The sequence below is a fragment of the Lepus europaeus genome, chromosome 2 (genome assembly GCF_033115175.1).
Source record: "Lepus europaeus isolate LE1 chromosome 2, mLepTim1.pri, whole genome shotgun sequence".
Classification (NCBI taxonomy): domain Eukaryota; kingdom Metazoa; phylum Chordata; class Mammalia; order Lagomorpha; family Leporidae; genus Lepus; species Lepus europaeus.
Window position 1 is genome coordinate 19,139,988 of NC_084828.1, and position 6,265 is coordinate 19,146,252.

A 6,265-nucleotide genomic window follows, 5' to 3' on the forward strand; every position below is an offset into this window, starting at 1 on the left:
TCCCAAACCTCAGTGTGAACCTTTCAAATAATTGCTGTACCAACTTAATGACTCTCAACAGAATACTGGTTGGCAGCTTGCTAGATACATCTTGTTTAAGGATATGTTTTGAATTCTGACTCTTATACAAAGATCAGATAAACATATCTCAAAGAGTTTACTTAACTCATCAATGAATGGGGGAACCAATGGGATATATAACACATTCAAAGAACTCTAAAGACCATAGATCTATGGCAGGAATGAAGAAATGGGTTTATGAATAAATGCAGAACTGGCAGACTGCTCAATATCCACAGGTGATCATCAATTACAATCCAAGAAACCCAAATTTGCATTTTTATGAACAGGAACTATTTCTGCTATTATGAATTTTTTATCACTCAACTTCTGTCTCTACAAGGTTATTAAAAAGCATATTCAAAGATAAAGGCAAATATCCCTATCGGAAAACATATTTGTCAAAGGCTCTTGCTTTTCACAGAATGAATATTTAATAAAACTTTCTTCTCTTTTTCTGTAGAAAATCTTCCACAATCATCCCAAAGATTAAGATACCATCACTGGGGTCGGTGTTGTTGCATAACGGGTAAAGAAGCCATCTGAGGAGCTGGTATCCCATACAGGTGCATATTCGAGTCCCAGCTTCTCACTTCCAATCCAGTTCCCTATTACTGTGCCTGGGAAAGCCATGGAAGATGGTCCAAGTGCTTGGACCCCTGCATCCACATGGGAGACCTGAAAGAAGCTCCTGGTTCCTAGCTTCAGATTGGCCCAGCTCTCACGGTTGTGGCCGTTTGGAGAGTGAGGCAGCAGATGAAAGATTCTCTCTCTCTCTCTCTCTCTCTCTCTCTCTCTCAGTCTTCCTTTCAAATGAATAAATCATTTGAAAATCATTATTTTTTTAAAGATTTATTTATTTATTTGAAAGGCAGAGTCACAGATAGGCAGAGGCAGAGAAAGAGAGAGGGAAAGGGATTCCATCTGCTGGTTCACTCCCCAGATAGACGAAACAGCCAGAGCTACAGCAGACAGCTGGACAGGAAGTGAAGCAGCCAGGACTCCAACCAGTGCCCATATGGGATACCAGTGCTGCAGGCGGCGGCTTTAACCCACAGCACCACAGTGCTGGTCCCAAGATGCCATCATTATTGATTTAACTAAAAGGGCTAAACTAAAGTAACACTAACAAAACTAACTAAAATGTTAGTTTTCTAATATTTTAGTGGTTAAAATAGTAAGATTATAAAATCAGATAAAACAAGTAGAAGCAACAGGCAACACGGTGTACATTGGCTGATAGCCCATTTCCAAACTGGCTTAATCTTCACTGCCTTCATCATATGTAGACTGATTTCCTGATCTGTCTGTCTATCTGTCTGTCAGTCTATCTATCTATATCTATATCTATATCTATATCTATATCTATATGGCAAGAGAGTATCTAGAAAATGCATACTTACTTTATCACAGTTCACTGCATCCAGTGACAAAATAAGAATTCCAACTGCTTAAGTCAGGGACAGTGATTAGACCTCATGGATGATCCTATGTTCATCTATGTCCCAAAACGAAAAGGAAACCATTGTGGAACTCGCAGCTCAGCTGTTCAGGATTCAAGATGAGCTCCTCTGCAGAAGCCAAGTCTCACACAAACAGGACTTTCTGGGTGGTCATCCTGGCAGCAAGATGTGTGATTCATTGATGTGAGAGGATTTGTGATGACAGAGGCACTGACGACCCCTACGAGATTCAAATTAGAGAGAGTCCAGGAGCAATAATAAATCCAAATAGAAACTGAATATTATTTTGTTCAGATTCAAACTACTCTCTCAGCAGGGAGCAGGGAGCAGGGAACACAGCATATTTCAACCCATCTCCTCCTTTTGCCCATCAGCAAACATCTCCTCATTTTATTAGGCTTGACACCAAACCACATTTTCTCATTGAAACCTCTGTTACTTCCAGGCTCTCTGACCAGAATTAGCATGCAGTGTTTGTCTTATTTATTCCTAAATCTTTCATGGGAATTGAAATATTTGGATTACATTACCCATGACAATGAGAGTTTTGGTGGTAAAAAACATGATCATATTTATTTGCCAAGCAAATCAGATATGATTTTGCATGCAGTGTATAAAACTTTGATTAATGTATTGGTGTTTGTGTTAATGATCTCTTTATTTATTTTTTAAAGATATATTTATTTGAAAGGTAGAGTTACACACAGAGAGAAGGAGACACACACACACACAGAGAGAGAGAGAGAGAGAGAAAGAGAGGAGAGAAAGACAGAGACAGAGACAGACAGAGTGACAGAGACAGAAACAGAGAGAGAGAGGTTGTTCATCCACTGGTTCATACCTCAGATGGTCGCAATGGCCAGAGCTTAGCTGAGTTGAAGCCAGAATCCAGGGGCTTCTTCCTGGTCTCCCATGCAGGTGCAGGGGCCCAAGGACTTGGGCCATCTTCTACTGCTTCCCCAGGCCATAGCAGAGAGCTGGATCTGAAGTGGAGCAGCCGGGTCTCGAATTGGTACCCATATGGGATGCAGGTGGCAGCTTTACCTGCTATGTCACAGCATCGTCCCCTCTTCACTTACTTTTTAAAGTCTCTTCATCTTCAAAGTAAACCCAAAGACAATTAAAACAGGTACTATCATCCTATTATATAGAAAGTAAAGCCGGCACCGCGGCTCACTAGGCTAATCCTCCGCCTAGCGGCGCTGACACATCAGGTTCTAGTCCCGGTCGGGGCACTGATTCTGTCCCGGTTGCCCCTCTTCCAGGCCAGCTCTCTGCTGTGGCCAGGGAGTGCAGTGGAGGATAGCCCAAGTGCTTGGGCCCTGTACCCCATGGGAGACCAGGAGAAGCACCTGGCTCCTGCCATCGGATCAGCGCGGTGCGCCGGCCGCAGCGCGCCAGCCGTGGCGGCCATTAGAGGGTGAACCAACGGCAAAAGGAAGACCTTTCTCTCTGTCTCTCTCTCTCACTATCCACTCTGCCTGTCAAAAAATAAAAATAAAAAAATAAAAAAAAGAAAGTAAAAGAGTCACAGAGATTTTATTTTTCTTACACAGAATTGACATGTATACAGGATTATGGTGATGCATACTTAAAGCAATAATCACATTTGCACACCACATGGGCTAGCAGTAAACATCCAAAAACCTAATCTTGCTCACAATTTACATGAAAAATAAATAACAAGCACAGCTGAGAAGAGTGGACGATGTCAGCCAGTTGTTTTCAATGCAATGGTTTGTTTCAGTTAGGTTTGGTTTTACGGTGTGTATTCTGGGAATTTTAATGAGGAGACTAAAACTTGCATAAAAGTAAATGAAGATGAAAGGTAACTTCTAAACAATAAAATGTTAATGATGAATTGTCTGACTTCATATGATATTTTATCTCTTTTATAAAAGATTTATTTATTAATTTAAAAGGTAGAATTACAGAGAAAGAGCAGGAGAGACTGAGAGAGATTTTTCCATCCACTGGTTCACTCCCCTAATGGTCATAACAGCTAGGATTGAAGCCAGGACCCTCTTCTTGGTCTTCCAGAAGGGTGCAGAGGCAAGGGACTTGGACCAATTTCTGCTGCTTTCCCAGATGCATTTACAGGGAGCTGGATCAGAAGAGGAAAAGCTGGGACTGGAACCAGCACCCATATGGGATGCCGGCACTGCAGGCTGCAGCTTAACTCACTGAGCCACAGCCCTGATATTTTTATCTTTTTTTTTTTTTTTTTTGACAGGCAGAGTTAGACAGTGAGAGAGAGAGAGACAGACAGAAAGGTCTTCCTTCCATTGGTTCACCCCCCTAATGGCTGCTTCGGCCTGTGTGCTGCGCCAATCAAAAGCCAGGAGCCAGGTACTTCCTCCTGGTCTCCTATGCAGGTGCAGGGCCCAAGCACTTGGGCCATCCTCCACTGCCCTCCAGGGCCACAGCAGAGAGCTAGACTGGAAGAGGAGAAACCGGGACTAGAACCCCAACGGGACTAGAACCCGGGGTGCTGGCGCCGCAGGCAGAGGATTAGCCAAGTGAGCTGCAGCGCCGGCCGATATTTTTATCTTTTTAAAGAGACCATAAGGTGAAAACTGCTCTGTGAATATCTGAAGAATGTATCCAAAGAGTGAAAGAAGTATTTTTTTATTGAATATTTGTGATAGAAAATTCTTTATGACTTTCTAAGCAAAGGACCATTATTATTAGAGACTATCAACTTAAACACAAAACCAGTTGCTAAATCTGGTAACTATTTCTTATTGACCCATCTCAGAGTCTGTCACCACAGGATACAAATCATTATGCAAATAAGTGACATTGGTGTATTGTTAACTTCAGCTACAAAATAAAATGTTTGAAACTGTGTGTGCTTTCCAAAATTTAAAAAGTGCATTTAATATTGACTATATCCAGTGAAATAAATTATGAATACAAAATTGGTTTTAATTTTCCTTTTGCATTTTTTTTTCTTCCTTTGACTTTTAAACTAAGTAGCACTTTTCAATAGGATTGTAGCACCTATTCTCAGATTCTCAATGGTGGTGGCTGGAACAGCACTGTCCTTATAGCAAAGCTAATGACAAATTAACTTCAGGCCAATTTTTTTATCGCTTCAAAAAATAAAATATTGTGATTTTCCTCTCTGTTTTAAAATCTGGAGATTAATGAACCTTTTATAAATAGATATGGAAGGGAAAAGCAGGCCCATCAAGATAGCATCATTTAGATAAGTACAGAAAAGCTTTGTTCCTAATGTATTTTTCCATCCTGTTTTTACTGCCTCCAAATGGACTTTGAAAAAACGTGAGTGGAGTTGCTAGTCAAGAGGATGAGTTTCAAGCAAGCTTTTTAGAATTCTGCAGTAGTTGTGCAAAGTAAGAGTATTCTGTCCCACCAAGTCAAGAGTTGATGACCTATCCAAATGCAGAAAAGCCTTTTGATGATGAAAGCAAACTCTGGACAATTTGATTCCTCTTTTCCAAAGTGAACCTCCACCCTAAATTTCCTACCAAAATACTAAATTTGGCAAGGGAACAGTAGCGTAAAAACGCATTTTGTTCATGAATTATATTTTTTTCCTTTTCTCCATGACATTTATCCATGCCAAATAGAAAAGACCATGCATAGATTCAAAAGCAAAGGTGTCTTTCCTTTCCAGTAGCACATATTTTATTAATAAGGATTTGACCCAATAGCTAAAGTGAAGGAAAAAAATTTAAACTGTTTTCTGGAAATAAATAGCATAACCCATCTGAGGTGAATTATCTATTTCAAAGTTCCAGTTCCTGTTACCATCTCTGAAAGTTCCTTGCCAAAAAAAGAAAGTTGTTTCTTAGAAGAAATAATTCACATCAGGTGGCAATGGAGCAAATGTGTGACTCTTGACCCAGCAATGTCTCCCACCCCTTGGGAACACAGGAATTGAATGAATACCAATAATCCAGTACTGACGGGAGATGTAAAGTCTTGAGCATTTCTTTTGCATTTACCATTTTTAAGGCTTTGGTGATTTTAAGGGGGGCTTTTTAAATAAGTGTCAGGACAAACCTTTGTCCTCATCCAACTCGGTATCGGCATACTTTGTCAGTTCCTACACATTCTCCCAATCTTTGTAGAGGCAATAACACTTAGCTCCTTCAGGAGTACTTATTGGTATGATAAGTTAAAAGGTGGGATCTTATTTATTCCTATTCAGGTTTCCCTTATTTCGGGAAACCTGAAAACCCAGGTTATACATGGAGTCGGTCCACAGTCTTAATACTGGGCCCATAACCGCCATTGCATTCTGCTGATAGTTTGCTTCCTATATGTATTTTCACTTTGATTTCGATTTTCCTATCTGAATTTGGTGACAATTCAAGGGTATCCGTTACTGGTATTGATCTTCCCATCTGTTTTAAAGTTCTGCTGTGGAGAAAAGGAGACACTGTGACACTCTGGCTTCTACTTCCCTCCATTTCCCATCTGTAGGTTTGGTTTGACTAAAAACCACTACCAGATTTGTCCCTACCCCATGCAGAAATTCTGTCTGACACTTCAACTTCAGGTTTGGGAATAGGAGGAAAAACAAAATTGCAGTTTCTCTTTGTTACAAATATCCCCTAGTGAGACCTCTCTAGTTTTCCAAAACTAAGATGGCTTGTCTAAGAAGCCCACCAAATTTGCTCTCCATACAGAGCAGTATAAGCATGTCTAAAACAGTAACTGGTTTTCTGCAGAAGTAAGCATGCTTTAAACTGCTGGGCTTATTTAATTTC